The sequence below is a fragment of the Scatophagus argus genome, chromosome 4 (genome assembly GCF_020382885.2).
Source record: "Scatophagus argus isolate fScaArg1 chromosome 4, fScaArg1.pri, whole genome shotgun sequence".
NCBI classification, from domain to species: Eukaryota; Metazoa; Chordata; class Actinopteri; family Scatophagidae; genus Scatophagus; species Scatophagus argus.
Window position 1 is genome coordinate 1,226,853 of NC_058496.1, and position 22,597 is coordinate 1,249,449.

A 22,597-nucleotide genomic window follows, 5' to 3' on the forward strand; every position below is an offset into this window, starting at 1 on the left:
GTGGGCACAGCAGAGTAACTCCCGCGGGAAATCAAGAGCTTTCACAGCTGCCCTCCCCGCCAGCCGCCGCGACACCACTCTAAAATGACAGGGCGACGTGCGAGCGGACGAAGACAGGCAGAAACTTGAGCTCGACCTCAAATCAGAAACACTTCAGATACACCGTGAGCTCGTGGGTGAGACGAAGCCGCCATGTTTCCAGATAAAAACACCACAGCCTGAAGTGCAGCCCAACATGAAGGCTTGTACACCTTTCACCCCGCAAGTCTGAGACGGCTCCGTTAGACTTTGAAAAGGTAAATATTCCCACTTGTTTTGTGTTATGCCATCCGAGAGAGAAATATAGGTTAGACTGTGCCAAGAGCAAAAACTGGATTGACTGGATTTTGGGAAAATGTGAGTATACAGAGTTACTCTATTTGAATCACAAAGAAAGAAATGAGGAAGCTATCTTACGCTTCGTCTTGTAAATGTAGAGCTCTCTCGATGGCGTCCCGAATCCCGCAGAAATAAGATCGCTGGATGAAATCAATGGAGCAGAATGAGGGATGAGAGGATTTTAAGCCCACGTAATATAAAGTGTTACATTGTCTGGCTTACTTTGACAGCTCCGAAGAGGGAGAAAATAGCTCGTGTCTACTTTCCAAGAAAAGTGCCAACGGATTGTCAGAGAGAGCAATATGTTGTCCAAACAGATAAAATGTCAGGTGGAAAACAAGCCAAAAAACGTCTCTTGTCACTACCTTCACACTTTTCATCTCTGAAAATTAAGCCCGTGATAGGATTGGATATAAATATCGAGCAGCCAGCCTCTTTAAAGACCACAGAGATTGTTGTTCGTGGGCCTTTAAAAACGGATTTTCCCCCAGTGACCTTCTGACATGAGCGCGTATGCACAAAATTGCAAACAGTTATGTTTTTCAGGCTATTTTAGTTGATTCTTTATTACAGGTCGAATCATTTCAAGGTTTTTTCCTGCATCCCCAAATCAATGAGCGGCTCTCCCTGCTCAGAATGAAACTCCAGGATGAAAATATCTTGCACTTGTGTTGTTTTTCTATGAGTCACACAGTTGATTTAAAACGTGCTCTGGATGCTAATTATTTTCCTTATTGCTGCACACACAGACCTCCTCCACAAGGTGAAGCGCCGCGACGCCTCAGGCTGTTGGTGTGCACGCATGCGGACACATAAACCTGTCCTGGTCCTCTCACCTGACGCGTCTGTGCGGCCCGTCAAAGTGTTTGGTGTGTGCGACGGAAACTCCTCCAGCAGCTCCGTCACGCGTGAGGACGAGTGGAGGAATCTTCTGCTGCGGGTGGAGCTCCTACAACAGGCACATGTGGATCAAACCACAACCAAAGCATTTGTAAATATGCTTCTGCTAACCACAGAATATTGGTCGTCCCTGTTATGTCCTCTGAACCCCCAACACAAATGTGTAACGTTATATATTTTAATAACATATGCAGCGAGTGTATGATCATGATTTGATTTGTTATATAACGCAACATTTTGTTTATCAAAGCTGATCCATATTGAAAGACTGAGGCTAACGCCGTGTGTCCAGACAGTTTATAGTTTGTATTTTTAGATCAATATACTCGGAGGACATTTTGAACATTGAACACATATGATATAATTAGCTTTGTTGTCATATTAGCAGCAGCTTTAGTGAATTTTAGACGTTTGTTCGCTTTGATTTTGGATGGATGTTTTTGTGCTCATACGTATTCTTGCATTCACAGACAGACAGACGGTAAGCTAGTTAGCTAACCATGCTAACATGTGGAGCAGATAAACACGCGGTTTAAACCAGAACGAAAGCCTCATGCTAACTCTCCGGACGCGTCGCTCCTACAGCTCCAACATGTGCACAGATTCAAAGGTCGACAGGCTTGTTGTGCCTGTTTGTGTTGGCTAAATGAATGAGTGCTACGACGGTAAATTCCCTGCTAACAAACCCTCCAATTATATCACACTTAGCTTTCACTGCTCGCCGCACACTCTCTGTGAGCAAAGGACATAAAACAGGTGAAAGTTACCATCAGGGTCTTCCTCAGTCAGGGGGAAACCAGACACACCATCATCATCATCATCATTAATCCGTGTTGCCTTCAGTGGCGCTCAGTCTCGACCACCCACGCAGCTGTCCAAACACAGCACACGGCTGATTCCACTGATCGTTTACCACAGTTTATTTACCACATATTATAACGTAACATCTGGTAAAAAGCACACACGTGTAGATAATATGAGGGCACAATTGGATAACTGGTTGAGGAACACATTTAAAAACAAGAAAAAAACCCCATTAACTACAAGAGAGATTCAAATGGATGATGAAAAGTAAACATGTGGACTCCCGGCGCACCGAGATCTGTACTTCCCGTTTATTTTTCATCCGCATGTCCCTCAGCTCCATTAAATTAATTATAACAGGATAAACATCACAAATCATTCAGGAAATCAAAAGTCACCATGTAAATGATACTGTGTAGGCTGTACATTACATTTGACAATTACTGTCCGTCATGTCCGGACTTGTTTCTCTGGTGTCGGCTGATTGGATTTGGGCGGCTCGTTTCTTGAGATGGAAACTCTCAGGGACTTGAGTTGAAGAGAGACTTGTGACTGACAGCTGCAGAAAACCTCTGAGCTCGGCTGATCTTTCATTTGTTCTGCTTCTCGGCTGCTTATCGTTCGGTTCCCCACGCTCTGTTTAGACCACTTTGCTTTTGATTACTTCACCTGACGCAGCAGAGAGGTGCCCGGATGAGGAGCAGTCGAGGAAATATGTTTTAATAAGATTAAAAAATCATTAAATTATTATCGTTAATACTCCTCAAGAGGCAGAGCAGACCGGGGAAAGTCATGCCTCCTTTGCTAATTGAGGACACTGAGGGTCAGGAAGGTCAGAAGCCCACTAATCAATACTGCTGCACCCCTTTATTTCCACAGAGAAATATTTTTCACTTTCATTTTTCATTACCCTGGCTCCAGGATGCTCTGCAGTGGATTAATTGTCTCCTTTGCTTCTTTACCCCTCCCAGTTCCCTCCCACACAGCTTTCATCTGAGTGGTCCGCTGGTTCTGTGCAGCAGATGGACAGTAATTTGGACACAGAGCCTCTGAGTGTCCCCGGCTCACTGCTGGAGGGAGTGGGGCTGGGGGCAAGGCAGCTCAGAGGGGAGGGCAGCCATTAGGCCCGGGTGGTACTTGGCCGGCCCCGGACCTCCCGGCGCCTGAGTTGGGGGCTCCGTGCCCACGCTGAGGTGCAGTGACAGGTGGGCGTGGCAGTAATCCAGGACGGACTGCTCACACCTGTACAGCGTCAGAGCGCTGAGCTGCCGCGGTACCTGCACAGAAACACAAATCAGAACAGGGAGGGAAGAGCAAAAGACAGAAGGACACATAAAACTTCTAAATCAGCCAAAGAAAAGCCTCCGTTTCTCAGAGTGTTTGGAATTGGCTTCATTTACTTCGTGCAGTCGAGGCGCTGTGCTGTCATTAATGCAGCCTTGGCCGCTGATACAGTGCGCGCCCCAAGACCTGAAATCTGTGGCGCTCAAACACCCACTTTCAGCTGGAGTGATTTATATGCAAGATGAAAGCCTTAAGCAAGAGTGCACACATATTTTCTACCCTCCTTTAAATGGAGTCAAGGCTCCATTTAGAAGAGAGTGCTTATTACATTACAAGCACTTTGCTGATTCAAAGGCCCCTCTTAGTTTTATGTGCTTCTGTGGTCTGAATTATGTCAATTAAATGGCACAGAGCTGCGTCACGGTCCGTGGGATACTGATATTAATGTCCTAATGAGCATCAGTGCCTTCATACAAATTACGGAGGCGCTCGTGCATGATGTGTCGGTGACATGATCCACATGCAACACGTGATGCTACAGCAGGAAGCGTAGAGGAGTTTATCCAAAAATGATTCAAAGAATTCTGTGTTTATCTCCTCACCCCCAGGCTGAAGGAAAACCAACATCAGCCAAACAGCATTCTGCTAAACATCTGAATAACACTCGTTTTAAAACAATACAACAAAAAGAAAAAAAACAACAGAGGCTAAACTTAAAATGGCTCCATACAGCTCATCTGGTGTAATCCAAGTCTTGATCCCAAACTGATATGAAAATATGTTATTTTCATTCTTTGCTAAACCAAAACCTTCACTTTAGCCGCTGAGCTAAAAGCGTTAGCGCCCTGGATGAGCTGCATGGAGCCGGGTTTGTTTTAACTTTTTAACAAGTTCCCAGTTTCTTCAGTTGAATCTCCATTTTTGGGTGAACTGCTCCTTTAACGACTGAACGTACTGTCACAACCAACACTGTTTAGTCTGCTGTGAAAGCCACCACAGGCTGCAGCATCCGGAGCACCTGCTTCGTTGTAACACGACCGTCTATTGTAAAATATGATGTCTTGGATTACTTTACAGGATCACAAAAGGATTTGCTTAAAGCTGATTTGATGCAGAAATGGCTTTCGCATCAGATTTTGGGTCAGCTTTCACAGCGCTGTCACCTTTCAGACGTTTACATTTAAAATCACAGCTTTCCAAAGGTTATGTTTTCCTCTCCGGAAACGAGAGGCTTCCGTTTGCTCTGCTCTCTAATAGCAAGATTAGTTGAAAACAGTCTATTGTCAAATTCAGCTGCTGAACTTTGCACACTTCTTCAGAGGACTTAATAAAAAATTCATGAACAACAATGCTCCGAATGCGAAATGAGCCGAGTGAGTGTGAGGGAGGATCTGGATTCCAGAGTTCTCAGTACAAATTGTCAGGGGGAAAAGCTGCATGCTGGACTTGTTTTCTCCAATTACTGCAACAGTAAAAAGCCAAAGATGTAAGTGGTGAAGTCAATACAGATTTGGTTTGTTGAAGCAATCGCCCTCTCGCTCTCTTTCTGCAACCTTTGTGTCCTCAGCGTCTCTGTTTGTCCTCCACAGTCAGTCAGTTAATCCCGGCTCAAATCCAAAGGTGCCATAAAACACACCGAGCTGCAGAAAGTGGGACGATAAAAGGCTTTTCTGCACATATAGAAACATATCTTTTTGAAAGGTAGAGCTATTATTATATACGTGTGCTCACTATAAACAGCACAGAAACACTCCGACGCTCCTTATGACCTCCTAAACAGTTTAAAAGACTCTTCATTTTGGACTAAAATAGCATTTTGAGGGATTTGTGTCGTTCAAAACAGTCAAAAGAAAACGTGAAATAAAGTGCGATGCGAAGCTTTGAGAGCGGCCGTCAGGTCGTTTCTGCTGGGCTTCAGTCACAAAGAATATCCTGCTTCCCATCACTGTGCAGACTGATTTAAACCTTCTCAGAAGAAGCTGACACGAGCGGCTCCTCGTCTTTCATCGTTATGTTCAGTCTGAGGCTGACGGTTTTCGTCTCTGCTTGTGGTTTGCTGTTTGGAACTGGACCCGTCTTTCAAAACCCACAGAGGTACGAAAACACACGTGTGATGCGTGTTACCTGTAACCCTGACCAGTGACACGCTCGTGTGTGTGTGTGTGTGTGTGTGTGCTCACCCAGGAGGTGCAGCGTGATGCAACCTGAGCCTCACAGTGGACTTTGTGCTGTAACACCACGACATCTCCAGGCAACACATGGATGCATTTCCATGGCGTCCTTCCAAAATAGCTTGTATGCAGTTTTTGGTTCTATCAGATTTGTGAAGCACACACACACACACACACACACACACATGCTATCCCTCCCAGCGAGTGTGGTGTTGAGGATGAAACAACCGCACTGACTGTATCCCAACCGCTTTCTGTTTTTTCATTGCCTCCTCCTCAAACACTTGCTGCCTTTTCCAGCTCTGTGCTTGAACTGTCACCTACTGAGGCTTACATAAAGTGCTCTCTCAGTCTGCAAGTTGCACCGACATTTTTATTCACATGGAGCCGCTTACCATGAAATAAATTCTAATTTCTATTTCATGGGGTCTTTAATTTTTAGTAAGGCCCTCCTCAGTAGATTTTCGTTGGCGGTCGATGGTGGCAACTTGTCTCTCTTAAATGTTGGAACGCAGAGCTGAGACAGAAAGGTTTAAGCCGACGTGACTTGATCCGGATCAGCTCTCTGCCCTCTTCATATGGATTCACCACAGACTCTACAGCGTTGACATCGCGGAGTCCTTCAGCGCTCATTGAGAACTGGTTTCAGTGCAGCAAAGCAGTGGGTTGTGGAAGTGTGAAGTGGTTGGAAGCTGAGACTTCACACTCACAGTCTGAATCGTCCTAATGACATTTACTGACTGTCGCGTGGTTTACTGTAAACGTCGGCACGCTGTCCTGTAAACGGTTCAAGACTGAGCAGACCACGGAGACAACGAAAGACCGTCCAGGACGTTTGATGAATGTCTAAATGTCCTTGCACTTACGTTTTAGTACCTCTGTTGCCTGCATGTTTTCCCTCCCATCACTGAGTCTCAGCTTTCAGAAACCACTGAAGGCCTCCTGTAGCCTTCCTCCAAGTGCATTTAAGTCTACTTCTTTTTCTCCTCAGCTTATCACAGGGTTTCGTAATCACCACGGCAATTATTTTATTTTTTGTTGTGTTTGTGAAGAAAAAAAGTAGAAATATGCTGTGTGTACTGCGATGCGATCCACATGGGCTGTACAGTACGGACGTGATTGGCCACTGCAGTGTTTTGCTGGACGACTCAGTGTTATTTTGCTCTGTGGTGACACCCTGCTGCTTTGCCAGATTGGCCTCAATCAAAGGAAAGACTTTGTTCCTGCAGAGGTTAAGTCTGCCTCGAGAGCCTGCACTCACACTCAGGGCTCTCTGAGGCTGCATTTGGGCACAGTGCAGCTAAACGTTGATGCTAACCTGATCACAATAACAACAGTAACATATTTAGCAGGTACAAAGTGCTGCGTTAACCATGTTCACCATTTTAGTTCAGTGTGTTAGCATGCTAACATTTGCTAATTAGCAGTGAACACGGCTAAGCTGAGTATAAATAAGTTTTTCCGAAAGATGGTTTCTATCATTTTAGGCAGTTCTGAGCTCACCGATGTTTTGCTCAAGTCTTTGTTTTTCTGATACGTTTGGTTTTAATTAGTTACTTGATGCTATCAAAAGTGTCATGAAATGTCATGACTGGCAGCTGAGCGCTGCTCCTGATTGGCTCATGTGAGTGTGAGGGCGGGAACTTGATATTGTGGTTCCACCTCCGGACTGCACAGACTCCCAATGATGTCACCAGAACAAGATGGTGGCGCTCGCATCTGGGAAAATTTGGCTTCACGTTTGTACAGTGGAAAGGAAGTGGAGCTGCGTCGTCCATCTTTAAACATCTCAACGCTCAAGACCAACGAGACAAACCGATTGGCCGCCAGGCTGAGTGGCCAAGATGATGAGTACCGAAGCAGCACAGATACGACTGACTGATGTGTCTGCTTTAAGCCACTGTTTGCCTGTTCTGGGAAATGAGTTGTTCTGGCAGCCAAAGGGCCACATTTTTATTTTCTACACCAATTTCTTCCACTTTGTTTTTGTGAAAGACATCACACAGCCTTTCTAAATCACAGTCAGTCTTTCTGGATAAAAGCAACCCCTAATTACTAAAACACAAACAAAGTCGATTAACTTAATGTCAGCTCTCTTCACGGGTGCGATGAAGCCCGATGGAGGTAGGAGTCATTAAATCAGAATGAAAGTCGGTTCATATTTGACAGTACGTCTCGCAGGTCAATAAAACAACTGTTTTATCGCACTTTAAACCGTCACACTCATTTCTTCATGAGTGAGATAAAGTTTAAATATCTGCATTTTCTGAGCAGTAAACTAAACATCACATTTTTGTTTACTGCTTTGGTTTCATGTCTGATAGCACAGAAGAAGAAATAAAAGCCTTTTTGGCCAAGCGAGCAGAGTGAGCGTTCAGGATTAATCAGGAATATTGAGGAAATGTTGGCTGTTATGGTTGGAGCTCTTAGAGAGGTGAGTCATTGGCTGGTGGAGCTTGGACAGCCGCCAGCAGGGCAGCTCAGGGCTGAACGCTGCATACATACAGCGGGATTTCGCCCGAGGCGTGATCGCCATCTTCCCTCGACTTTAACGGCTCAGGAAGTCCTTTCCAATCTGGTTGTGCACCACACGAGCGAGTAAATGAATTCGAATCTTTTGATTACAATAGCTATCGAAGAATAGCCTTGTTTCCTCTTGACGAGTGTGAGTCGCCATTCAGCGAGTCACTGGCTACCGGCCAAGGTAATAAACCGGGCATCTGGCATCAGCCCAATCTCGTCTACATTTTTTTGTTAACTGTTTAAACTGCTGTTCAACTTCTTTACTCTGAAGTGAAGTCAAAGAGAAGAGAACACACCACACCTCTGTCTCAGGTGCTGTACTGTGTGTTCATTTTCTGTTTGCCATCTCGCTCGCAGCTAGAATGACTCATTGTTTACCGCTGGAAACCTCTAGAGTTGTTTCCGTTAAGATATGATCATCTCAGCTTGTCTGGGAATTGTTTCAGGCTTCCAGTGGCAGCAGCTATTAGCATGAACAACCGCAACATATTTTCAAGTTATTTAATTTTATTTCACTTCAGTAGTTTGGGTTATAAAAAATGAAAATGTGACTGTTAGACAAAGCAACAGCGATGAAATATAAATGCATGTATTAAAGCATGCGGGAAAGTGCCGGAAACGACAGGAATGAGCCCGATGCAGACAGGAATCACAGGCGAAGTGAGAGTGTGTTTTCATACTCTGCCCTCAGCAAAACATAAGCACTGAAATCCTCACCCCAGGCAACATGACGAATTATTCACTAACAGCTCGACTGACCGCTTCTGTCCAACGCTGCAGTGGGTGGTACACACCGACTACACACGGATCAGCGCAGGAAGTATTTAAAAGAATATCAGACTTTTTGTAAAATGTGCTTGTTTGATTTCTTGCTGAGAGTTAGATGAGAGTTCTCATCCGGGAAGAACAACCAGAGCTTTTACACATGAACACCTGTGATTTAAAGGAGCAGTTCACCCAAAAATCAAGACCACATGTGTCCACTTTCCTGTCCTGCTGATTGTCCATCTGGTTTTGGTGTGAGCTGCAGAGTTTTGCAGATATCGGCTGTAGAGACGTCTGACTTCGGCTGAATACAATGGAACTAGATGACACTTGACTGAATTTGAAATTTGAAAAACTCAACTGCGACGTCTTTTTCCAGAAACTGCGATACTCAAGATAATCCACAGAGCTTGTTGTGAGCACTTTGATGTGGGAACTATTTCCTCCACGTATCACTGCGCAGAAAGAAACGTGTCTCTGCTCACGGACTAATTCAGCTAACATTACGGCACAACTGAGGAGGACAACATTAACGTTCACATCCTGTTCTGTCATGAGCCTCTAGTCAAAGAGTGGACGTACGTTTCCTTCTACGTGGTGATGACGAGAGAAAATAGTTCCTCACAGCGTGGTCTGTGGAGGGGCGGGAGTAACGTGAAAAGCAGATGCTGCTTTAACATAACAACCGCATGACAAACACAGACTACTGCTGGAGAGTTTCCATGAGGCTAGCTGGCAGGCTAGCTGTTTCCTGCTTTTATGCTAAGCTAAGCTGCAAGCTGCAGCTGTCCAACTGGGCCTTTAAAGGAGCACATCAGTGCCTCGCTGTCAGAAACGTTACGTAAAACTCCCTCTCTGCCACACTGAGCGTTTCATAACGAAACGCACAGTTCTTCAGTAAAGCACTCTGACCCACTCCACAGCACTTGACTGCAGATGTAGAGGAGGACAACGAGATAAACTCTTGTGACACAGCAATCAGCAATTAATTCAAGCTCCCAAGCTATTAGCATCGGACTGCTGGTAAACACGATCACATAGGTGGTCCCCCCTCTTTGCACTGTTCTGAATGTAGGTCAAGCTGCTGCTAAATGATTCCCAATGAGGTGATAGGCAGCTGCACCGTGCCAGCTCGCCTCAGACTGGCACGGGAGGCACGAGCTCTCATTGGCATATTAACAACATCCTCCGCCTCCAAAGCTGCGCTGCTGCTCTCCGTCAGCTGGATAATTCACTCAGCGGTCAACGCTGCGGCGAGAGAGCACAGACAAGCCCCCATTATCATCGCCGTCTATTAGGCTGCACACTCATGGATGCTCAATGGCATGCTAATGGCCACAAGACCCCCTTCCATCATTGTTGCTTGGGATGGATAAATTGAAAAATGCCTGCAGGGTGAGTGACACAAAGCTGGAGCTGGTAACAAGTGGTCAGTAAACCTGATGGAGGCTGAGGCTTTCGGTAGGCCTCACATTCAGATGTTATAGTATCGAGAATGTTACAAATAAAAAAGCTAAGATGAATTTGCACAATAATAAAAAAATGAACATTCAATAAATCATAGAGAAGAGGAAGATTTTAGCACTCAGGAGAAAACAAAACAAACCCAGCATCCATCAGAAAGGACACTGAGAGTCGTCCATTGTTATGCTGCGGGTGCTAGAATTCCAGAAAGATCATCTTTTTGCTGACTTTAATATTCACCATGTAATTACATTTCTATTTGAAAAGCGCTTTGCATTTGTCAAAATAACCATAATCCCTCAGATGTGAGGATTTATCTTCTCCTAATGCTGCTCATCCCATTTTCTGCTCATCAATGTTGGCAACGCATGCTGAGATTTAGTGTTATTTACTGGACGGACAATTTATGAGTCTCTATAGAGTTTGTTCTGATGTATATAGATATAAGTAACCTGAATGTGGATGATGCAGATGCATACATTAATCCTGATGCAACGGCAGGCATACAGTCGGATGTGCGCTCTGCTGTTTGGTTTATTCTCCCTCGCTGACTGTTTTTCTCCTGCTCTCTTTACACACCCACACACAGAGTGCACACACACACACACACACACACACACACACACACTGATGCTGCTTGTCAAAACAGTCATTAAATGCCTCAATCCTGCAAAATAAAAAAACCAACAAAAAACGTCGCCTCTAAGGTCACACTTGTTTACGTGTAACGGCGATGGTATCGCAGTGTGTTATTCTTTGTATTTATTTTAAGCTTCATAGTTAATTTATATAACAGAAATTGCACACAGGAGGTGGAGCTTAACGCCTACTACTGCTCTGAGGTCTAAATGCTGCTGTCCTTGATGCAATTTCAATAATCTTTGTGACCAGAAAAATAAATGTACAGAGGCAAAGTAATCCAATTTGAAAGTGTGCCAGATGTTCGGCTGACATGCACACGTCGCACGACATGAACGTGTGCAGGATTTTGTCATGTATGAGCTACATGCGTGTTGTTGCGTTTGGGCTCCAGTTGTCAGTAGGCTGACTCTGCTTTATGGGAGGAAAACATAATCGTGCGACCGTCCAAGAAATATCTTTAATGATTTCTCCTGTAAAGCAAGAATCCAGACACAATACGACTAAACTACAGACATTCGCACAATGACATCCACTGTTAAAACACCACAGTCAGTCAGGCTGATAGCAGCGGACTTCCTCTGGGTTAACGTCAGGGTTATCTGTAATCAATGTCATTACTTACAGCAGATCACATGTTTGTATGATGTTAGTGATGAGGCCTGCAGTATCTCATCACTCTGGCTGTCGGTTTGCTTCATTCTCATCAGCTGCTGTCAGTATGAACTGCTGCCTTCCCATCACCAAACAGCAGACAGTCAAAGCTAGCAGCTAGCTGGCACCCTTCTCCACGTGGGCGGGGCTAAGCACAGGATGCAGCGGAACAGTGTCAGTGGGAACATTTTAATGGCATTAAATATGAAAAAAGTGTTGATTCCCGCAGAGACTGCAGTCAGTGGCAGACTTTTGTCAGAGAGATCCAAAGCAACCAGTCTGTCATAACAAAAACACAATCAAGTTACTCAGAAAGATACAGAAAGACGGTTTATTACATATGAGGTGTTTCTCTGACTTCTTTTTCACTCGCGTGACACAACAAATGAGGTTTGGATGGAGACAGTTAAAAAAAAAGGCTCAAACGAATTCAACGCGTCCGTTTCAAGCTATTTCCTTCCCTAATGGATCTCAGGAGCTCCTCAGCCTCGCTTTGTCCCGATGAGATACTGAGCTAATGTTGCAAATCACACATAATTGAACTGTAAGTTCAATAGAGATACGAAAGACTCGGATGTGGTAATAACAGCATCACCCTGGTTCAGACCGAATGCTCACTGATCGGGCGGATGGCTGCCTCAGAAAAGTTCGGCAGTATTTGTTTGATAGGAAGGTTTTACAGGCCGAGTGTGTGTAGAGTCTGAAACATCTTAACTGTGTGTGAATGTGCTGTTCTGCAGGTCCCAGGTCCCAGGTCCAGTCCTCACAGACACGTTAATGTGCCCACAGTCCAATTAAGTGAGTGCGTTCGTTAGCAGCGAGTTCAGCTGGAGAATCCGTGAAAGTTTGGGTTATAGTTTGGTGTGAAAAACTGAAAAGGAGTTTGGGTTAAAGAGTAAAAATGAGGTCGGGATAAACTTAAACTCAGCTCTGGGGACAACATCAGTCTGACTGCAATCCTCCCGTTCACAGCAGTGAAGCTAACGAGCTATCTGCTAGTTAGGGAAAACTCTGAGAAACACCTGAACAGCTCGAGCAGCAGGTAGTCCCATGCACACTGTTGTTGGCCTACGTTTCCTCTGCAGTACTTCATGTAGTTCTGCCTTTGAGTCCAGTGTGTGACTGAGGGATCCTTTGAGTCTGGTTTGGTCTGATTCATAACTCATTGCCCGTTTTGTTACGGAAGCTGAGGAGGAAGCTGACAGCACGGTTGAGTCTGATGAACTGACGACTCTTCTTTATTGTACGTCACCTGACATGTTGTTCCTCTGTGACATCCACCGGGCTGACGGAGTCGGCTGATAAGAACTACACCTTTCAGACTGCACGTAGTTGATAATGAACGGGAAATCAAATCCAAATCACTGATCAAGTCAGAGAACGTGTCCACTGTATGTCCTGAGACGTGTCTGGCAGGGACTTTTTAGTGCACGCTGAGGAAGCCGACGTCGTGAAGCATGAAAGATTTACCTTTAATCCGGCTGTGCTCAGAGCTGAAGCAACATGAGAGGCAGTTTGGCTGCTGGTGCTGAACTGAACGGTGCTGCTGAGAAGGTTCTCACTGTTATCACTGTCACGTTTGTTTTCCATAGATTACTGACCCTCTCTAACAGCTTGGGTTGAACTGCGTTAACTGGGCGATGCTGCGGAGCAGGAGCAGCGTCGGTGCCGATTCAGATGCGTCGGCAGAGTAAGTTTGTACCCTGTGCTAAAGCGGTTCATGTAAATGTCACAGTGTAGGACCCAGGATGCTGTCGTGCCTTTGCTCTATCCACCGTCGTACAGGCTTTTCACTCCTGTCCAGTTTCCATGGTGATAACTCTAAAGAATGGGCTGTATTCCTAACTCTTAATGCTGAGGAAGATGGTGTGTGTGTGTGTGTGCGTGTGTGTGCGTGTGTGCCACATGATATTTCATATGCTCCGTCATTATGTGAATATGCCCTTTAATTCCCACTCTGATATTAAATGTTTGAGGACGCTGACCTGAAATCACATGGCAGGCGACGGACACGCAGAATTTCCCTGCGCCACATTTGATCTCTCTCCTCGTGATTGGTTGGAGAGCCGACAACGGATGGCACAAACAAGACAATGAACTGCAGGGAAAACAAACAGATTTGGTTTATCCCTCTTCTGTTTGCCCACTTCCTTCGAAGGAGGCCTAGAGGACGGCCATCTGTTTAAGAGCTACAGTCTCAAACAGCCTCTGAACTTGAACAGACTCGTCCAATATTGATGTGGCTGAAAATGCGAGGCGACAAGAGATGAACGGCAGCCAGCTGTTGGCCTCCCGTGATATTTCCACAGAGGAGCGTTCGGCGCGAGGACGCTCGGGTTGATATCAGGGGCCAAGGCAAAGATTCATCTGCGGCGATGAGACGTGAATATTGCAGAGGAGATAATATACAGCTGAGGCGAAGCGGCGTGAGGCCGGCGCTGCGATAGTGCGTGGAGCCATACATTATCCTGTCATTCTTCTCCCTGCCAAACAAAGAGACTGATGCTCGTGAAACTGTGTTGCCCCACTTTCACTAGTCTCAAACTGTCATCTCCACGGAGCTGATCTGCAAAGATTTATGGTGTTTGTTGTAACTTGGTGTTGTGGGTGGTGCTCCTCCTCACAGGCCTGGAGTGCAGACGGACACTTCAGCCACGCCGAGTCACCGTCGCACCTGAACAGGTGAGGCTCTTCATGGTGAACATGCAGCTAGGTGTGTTACTGCTGAGGAATCAGGTCCTGCGTATGTGACCCAGTGCACACACACACACACACACACACACACACACACACAGCCGAGATACAAGCTCTTCATATGTCTTACGCGGCGGGTGTTCAAAACAGGCCTCATGAAGTGACTCTGCTCTGAGTTACTGTGGTGCTACAGTACGGCATGTCAGCCTCTGAGGCGGAGCAGCAAAACACGTTTATTTATATGAGCGGGTGACAGATTTTTACTTAAAAGAATAATTGTGCTGCCAGGCATCTGGGAGTCAAATTAAAACGAGCTTTGCAGCAGCTCTACAAAATGAGCTTTTCTGCCAGGTTGTTGCCAACAGGTAGACGGGTGCTGTTCTATTCAGAGGACTGATGCTGGGGAGGAACAAGCTGTTTAGAGCTGAGGAGCCTTTCTTATGGCCCTGTGTGCCTCTCTCCTCACTCTGTCCCCCTGCTTCTCCAACTCTGTCTAACTAGCACCTGTGCTGCCACATCACTTTGATGGTCAACTTCATTAGGATGAGTGAATCTCATGCAGACGACGCCTGCCTTCATTTCACCGCAGCACATTTTCCCGTGTTGAGCCGTCACCTCGGCAGGCCTGACAGGATCTCCGGGGGGTCACCTTGGCGATGTAAGTTCACAGTCCAAGTGCAAACGTTTTGTTACCCTGACAAAACTGCTGCAGCATGACTCAGTCACGCCGTGTGTCTGCTGAACAGGCTGCAATGTACCCTGCAGAACGTACAGTAATAAATCACATGGGGAAAAACAAGTGCAGAGAGTGACGGGAACAGGCCAGCACAGGTCAGCTACCTCAGTGTTTTCTGAACAACATACATTTAAATTCACAGACGTGATGAAGGATCGGGAGGCGTGAAAGGTGTCGCCGGGGTCCGTCTGCACCCTGCTGCCGCGTTAGACGAGGTTCTGCGTTTGGGGTCAAAGCTCAACCCTGCATGTGTCCTCTCAGCCCTGCAGGGTTGGTCACAGTGACGATCCAGAGGTTCAGTTTGGTCACAAAGCTGAAGCTGAAGCAGATTAAAGTTCGACTATTAATCTGCTCTACGCAGCGATTTGAAAATCGCACTTTGAAATCCTCACTTTTAGCCGAGCTGCGGAGGGCAGAACTGGTTTCCAGACCTGTTGGTCCAGACTGCGGTGAACTGAGGAACCAACAGATCCCCTCAGCTCTTCAGTGTGTTTAGGCTCATTGTTTTGGTTCAGCCTCATCAGGATAACATTCAGACTGTTTTCAGCAAAGAAGCCACGACAGCTCGTCACCGTCTCGTCTGCTGGCAGGTAAAGACAGTCTGCTCATGAGTCATTTATGAAGCAGTGCAGATTCCTTTAAATACATGAAACCGCTTCACACTTTGCTGACCGCCAACACTGAAACGTCACGATGAAACCTGCAGTGTTACAGATGTACTGTCCACTGTCGCAGCCTGTCGTGCGTATGATGTAACGTAAGGTATGTCGCCACACCGCCAAACTTTTCACGTTACACTGTGACTCTGATCTGAGGAGCAGAAGCAGAAGCAGAAGCAGAGCGAATGCTGGACTCACTTGTGTTTGGCGGAAACGCGAAACGCGACTCCAGCTGCTGCTGCTGCTGCTGCTGCTGCTCCACGGCCGCTGTAACGATGTGCTGTGTTTAACAGCTCGTTCCAGTGCACCTGAACAACACGGCGAGCCGACGAGTCCTCCACACGCTGATCCCAGGGCCTCGTCTTCACTGTGTCTCTTCTTAATCGTTTATCTCTTGTTGCTAAACATGTTAAGAATAATTTGTCAAATCCCTCCCTTCTCTCTCCTCCTGAAACACCACAAAGCTTTTCGTGAGTCATTTTGAACTCGAGTGTACGTTCATCCACTTCGGTGTGATTTGGGACTAACTCATCCTGTAAAACTGCACTTGACCGTTTGTGAGTCATAGCTGGCAGAAGCACATCATCATCATCATCATCTGGAGGTGTCTGTTTGTATCAGTTTTTAAAAACTTATATTTCTTCTTCATTATAGTCTGTTTGTTCCCCCCAGTCCTCCTCCTCCTCCTGTTCTAATGAGGCGGGTGAGGCAGGTGTGGGTGGAGGCCGACAGCCCTCTGCAGCTCCTTATCAAGCTGCTGTAGTCGCTAAGCTCATTTCGCTCGGTAACATGAGACACAACACAAGACAGAGACGTTTGGTTCATGAGGACTTTAAGTCTGAGTGGCAGGAACACAGTGTTTCCTGTGGCGCCACCATCAGGTCAGACTTTACACATCGTGTCCCGCTAACAGTCGGAGGATGAGGATGTCTTCATACTGTGGTGTTCGTGTTATCTCTGTTTCACTGGAAAAACACGGGGTCTGACTAATAACTGGAAAACAATGTGACGACTGACGCAGACGCTTGTGGGATTAAACGCCACACAGGTGAACGCTGAACTTCCTGGCTGGCTCAGTCAGATAAAATGGTCTCTCCGTGAACTGATCTGGACATTCCAGTGAACTGCACGTGTACTTTAGGACTTTAAGGTTAGCAGCACAGCTGACGGAGGACGCCAGGGCGTAACATCAAAGCATTTTTAAAATTCACATGTTTTCATCTAATGAAATATTCATCTTCAGTCCATATTTGTTGTGTTTCAAAAAAACAACATTTGCTCTCTGGCTGCTGCACACGACGGGAGCTACAAACTTGTATTAATCTTAATTGTATCTCGCAGCAATCCAGCACATAAATTACATTCATTAAAGACAGCTGATTTAGTAAAAATGAAGACTAACTCATTTAATCTGCTGGATCACTCGTATAACTACGTCGGTGAGCTTCTGCAAATGAGGTGGTTGAGTTCAAGTTCAGAAATTGTTTAATTAATGTTTGTAATTATTCTCTGAATGTTGCTTTAACAGCTGTGACACACAGCCTAACAGGAGGTCAGAGTCCACAGGCCTGCTGCCGTTTATTTTCATGAACAAAAACGCTGCTGTGGAGGTGGAGGAGGAGGAGGAGGAGGAGGAAGACTTCCAAATGTCTAGCTGACCAATCAGATTGCTTGTCGGGACTACTTGCTGTGCCATTAGAGCCTCGTGGTGCGGCTCCAGACTTTCAGCTTTAGCTGTAATGTGATGAAAGCAGACAGAGCACTTTAACCAGCGTCTAAATTCTGTGTGCATACTCGACTAATTACTGGACTACAAAGCCTGTTCCCGTCTGTCTGAGATCTGCTGAAAAGAATAAAACAAGACAGAGCAAGGATCGAAGTGAATACTGCTGAACAATACGCCTGCTTATCGTGTCTATAAATAACAGGAAGGTGTGCTTTTAAATACCAATTAAACGTCACTGTGTCTTTCATGCAACGAAGGAGCCAGCAGGCCTAATTATTCTGAATCGAGGTCAAGGAGTAGAGGATACATCCTGCTGAAAAGTTCTTCCTTTGCCAGAGTCGGGCCTTCATTTTGTGGTGTCTCTCCTCTCCCGCCGTCAGACACAGCTGACATTAGTATTCTGATACAGCCCCCTTCAAGCAGGGTTCGGTGCCAGCCACTTAATTTGTCATTTATTGCTCCATGACAACTGGAGTAATTGAACCTCTTGCCCATGGACGAGATCTGCCAGCCTCGTGGACCTTTCCTCTCATTGCGGGGGGAGATGGAGCTACAGGACCTCGGTGCAAACAAGGGCACAGATCTCATTTAACGGGGCAATGAGATGGTTTGTATGTGCCCGGGCAACACGGGCCTCCGTGGTGTTTACCGCGTGCCTCGCATCTCCAGTAAAGGCGTTAAAACCAGGATGGAAACAGGAAATTGAAGAGATTAAATCGCTGTGAAAATGAAGGAGTGATGACAGTAGAGATGAAAGCAGACTGTGATTCCTTTTCATTAAATGTTTAGTCGGAGGAAATCAGACAATCAGCACCGAACTGGGGATCATTTGTGTTTGTCTCGAACATCACGCACCTGGAAATGAAAAAGATTATCAGATAATAAAACTGCAAGCAACAGTCGATTACTTCGTTGGTCTTTGATTAGTTCTCATTTGATTTGATCAATCGATTAATCGTTTTCTGAGTAAAAATGCCAAACATTTGCTGGTTCCAGCTTCTTGAGATTTGCTCCTTTTCCTGTCAAGTCTTTCAGGGTTTCAGACTGTTGGTCAGAGAATTGAGAATTGACATGAAATATGAAAAATATTCACACAGCATACGGAAATAAATCTACCGATCTCGGTGACCTCAAACCTTTCCTGCTGTGCCATCGCCGAGGCACAAGCTTCTTTCTGTCTTCTCTCTGCAGTGCTGAATGTCAAACAGCACAATGACAATAAAAATCCTTCTTTTATGAGTTTTTGATCTACAATATTTGCAAAACTTTCCTCCAGTTGAGAAAAACATGTAAAGTAAACGTTTTTGTGGGATTTGCAACAGGCAAACAATCCTCACTGGACTGAACAGACGCCATCTCTGGGTCCAGTATCAGGTTGTGGTCACCATCCGTGGTTACAGCCCACATGCTGAAACTTAACCGAGGTGTACTGAGCTGAACAGGTTGAGCTTACCGAGACATAGACGGGTGGTGACGGCTGGTATCCTCAAAAAATTTGCTGCTGATGACGCCACGTTTTCCCTACTGACAAAGAGGTGGGGACTGCATGCAAGCCTCCATTCAGAGCCGGCGCTGGAGTTACTAAATATAGCAACGAAACAATGACAGCTCAAGGAGACATACTTTCTTCTGGAGGAGTCTCCATACAGTAACAACAAATCCTTCGCTCATATTTACATTTAGATGAGAAGGGCTCCTCAGCTTCAGGTGAAATCAAACTGCCATAGCATCTAACAGGGCCATCTGTAGATATACACACCGAAACTCCTCGGCCGGCTCAGCCACGGCAGCCACGTACTGCTGCCGATCTGGTCTTTGGGGAAAATCCAGCCTAAAGCTCTCTCAGAATTGGGATCAGTGAAGTGATCAGCCCAAACAGAAGAGAACAAATCATCTACATGACAGGATCAGCAACATTAGTGAAGAGAAGCTTCCTTCCTTTAAGCTAACAATTAATCAGGCATCCTTTGAGCCCCCCGAGAGCTTTCATATTCAAGACTGTAACGTGGAAAACTGAGGGCCAAACATTGACTTGATGGTGGCACAAGAGGAAAAGTCCTGGGATCACCAAGATCAGGTGGCAGGTGCCTGGAGAAAGAGAACTGTTTTGTGTTTGTGTGAGTTTTTTCATGGAAGTAAAGTAACAAACGTTGTATCTTCCCGGTTAGCGTAGTTCTTGAAATACCCATAAGAGAAAGTCTGAAACTGTCAGCACCCCTGCAGCGTTGGTATATATATATACATATATATATACACACTGTATATATATATATATATATATACAGTGTGTATATATATATATATATATATATACACACTGCATATGTACTGGTATATATCATTGATTGCATAACAAACGAGTGGAGCTTCTGGGTCTTAAAACTCAAGCCTTAAACCTGTATTTTCTAGTGTCCAGCAGGGGGCGATGCTACTGGTTTCAAAAAGAAATCTGATCGTATGTAAGCTTATGAGAAAATGAATCTACTTCTCACTTGATTTATGACCTCAGCAAATAATTTCTTGATGAGTTTATGGTATCAGTCACTAGTTTCAAGTCTTCCTCACTACAACATGAAGTTCATTTTTTATAAATTACACTATTTGACTCTACATCACGTAGAGTGAAATAAAGCCATAAAGACCATAAAGAAGGGATGCTTAGGGCGGGGCTACCTTGTGATTGACACCTCGCGTGCTCAGTCAAATCCAATCAGAATTTCCTTTTGAGCTCTGCCCCCTCATCCAAATATGGTCACTTCTGACTGCACAGACCAGTGTGTGTCCACTATTTATAATACAGTCTCTGGTATATGTCAGTAAAGGAGTCACAGAAGGGGGTGGGCTATATAAACAGGTCAACTTCCATTGATAAGATAAATAAATAAATTCATAAAAATAAGAGTAGCATAAGTTTCTATGCTGCTACTCTCACTGTGGGTCATTATAATAAAGTAAGTCCTGTCTGTCATAAAGGACTCAGAGAAATAAAATATTTTTCTGCCAAAGTATCTGGCACCTCTCAAAACTTCGAGGCTCAGTTCTGGTTCATGAGTCATCACAGGCTTTACTGGCACGTCTCCATCCTCGATATCAATCACTTCAGAAAGACTAATTAGTGCTGTGGTCTTGGCAATGACCACTGAGCTACAGTGTAATCAGCAGAGGTGAAAAAATGTGAGGCGCCTCAACTTTGGTGAAGTCACAACTTATGAAATCAAAGTCTAAGGCTTGTGTCCACATAAGACCACACGCTCACATCGACGAGGCAGTGCTCAGATGCTGCAAACTGTACTTGTAACTGCATTTGTCTGACACAAATTCTTCATTTGTCAAATGTGCAGCAATATCAACAAAAGCAGTCAGATTTCTCCAACAATGCTTATAAAATAATGCTCACGCAAGCCTTCTAACTGTGCTGGGTGGGAGTGTAAACTTGGCTGAAATTCAGGGTCCCTAACCCTTTAGCAAACCCCTGACTTTTCATCAAGCTCCATCATCATGTAAGAATTCAGTTTTGCTGAGGAACTAATGACATTCCCACCAGCCTGAGCTGCACTGCGTGTTTAGTGCTAATTAGCAAATTTAGCTTGCTAACATACTAATAATAGTAATATTATATCTGCTAAACACAAGCACGTACCAGTATGCATGTTACCATATAAACGTTAGCATTTAGCACGTACAGCCTTACAAAGCTGCTAGCATCAACGTCTTGATTTATTTATTTTATTTAGTTCACTATAAATCCTACTTGTGTTTTCCTTATCTTAAAATGAGCCTTTAATATCTACAGAATGAGCAGGTGCTCTGGCGGAGTCCGCCATGATTCTACAGTGTCCCAGAATGGACAAACCAAACACTAGAGAGGCTGAAGGGGTCCAGCTGCTTGCGATCTGCAACCTCACCACTAGGTGTCACTAAATCATACCTAGTTTGTCTCTCTTTCTCACATTCAGAGGTGTCGCCTTTGTTTGTGTCTGTTTCCTGTCAGCAGGAAGATACAAACTTCAGGCTCAGACTCAGGCTTTCAGGGTTCAGGCTTTATCCTTGGATCCACATGCAGTCCATCCACGAGACGAGGAGTCACTCTGTCGACAAGGACACGAGCTCTCACTCGCACACGACATACAAACACCACCAGCAGAGCTCGATGGCCGGCCAGCTAACGAAGACGCGGAGCTGCGTGACGAAGAGCGAGGACAGCAGAAGGTGATGGAGGGCCGCTTTCATCGTAGCCTTGTTACACTACATGACTCTTATGCTACTGATGCTCACACACTCATTTGTCCCGTCTGTACATTAGACCACACGTTAGCTTGATTTCATTATGTATCAGTTTGTCAGAGAAGTTCTCATCAGTGAAACAGACAAATGTGACCCAGCGCTTCACGCGTCACTTCTCACCATGCAAATGCACTTGTGGTGGACAGTACTGCCGCTTCCACGCTGACAGCTAACATCTGTCTTCATTGTGCTGCAATGTAAGTCTCATCCGTGTCCAATGGCTGGAGCCAATCCCAGAATGCACTGGGTGGAAGGCAGGAAAACACCGTGGACAAGCACACACACACACCTGGCTTACTTTCAGTGACTGTGTGGACGTTTTGATAGTGTTTGAGGATCATGTTGTGTGTCATGTATGATATATGTGTCATACATGATCACAGCCGCATGTTGAGGCCTGCAGAGAAAACAGGCCAAAGCAAAGCGCCGACTTCGTGGCGGCAGCAGCTCCTGTCTGCTTGACTGAGATGTTGTTACCTGAGCTGATCACACACAGGTGTGGCTGCAGTAATACCATGATGATCCTGTAACGTGCTAAAATAACATCAACACAATTAAATGAAGCCTGAATTTCACTACTGGGGGTCAATTAAATTTATTTTCTAATCACAATTGGATTGATTTCCTGCCTCTCACCACTTGACTCTAATGGGATGCTCGTGTGCGGGTCAGGATCTTAAAATGTGGCAGTGAAAACCTGAACTGAAAGAGGAAACGCTGACATTGAAACACAAGGATGTGAAAAAGCCATTTTGGCCCTGATTTCACTCGTATTGATAAAAGTCTCTGACTAAAGTCTCTGTTCTGGTCCCACACTCTGCTGGAGCCTCTGAGCCTCGAAGCTTTTCCCAGCATCCTGTGAGGTGTTTCAGGTACCTGATAATCTGCACCACTTCCTTTAAATTCCTGTAAATTC

General features: G+C 45.3%; 1 protein-coding gene across 1 annotated transcript in view; it reads right to left on the bottom strand.

Annotated features, from left to right (window-relative positions):
- Positions 1–2,180: 2,180 nt before the first annotated feature.
- The window catches only part of LOC124057953 (leucine-rich repeat transmembrane neuronal protein 4), a 35,611-nt gene continuing 15,194 nt past the window's right edge, over positions 2,181–22,597 (bottom strand). The window contains exon 3 of the mRNA XM_046386673.1: positions 2,181–3,359. The gene's annotated coding sequence lies outside the window, so the exon portion shown is untranslated. The remainder of the gene's footprint in view (positions 3,360–22,597) is intronic.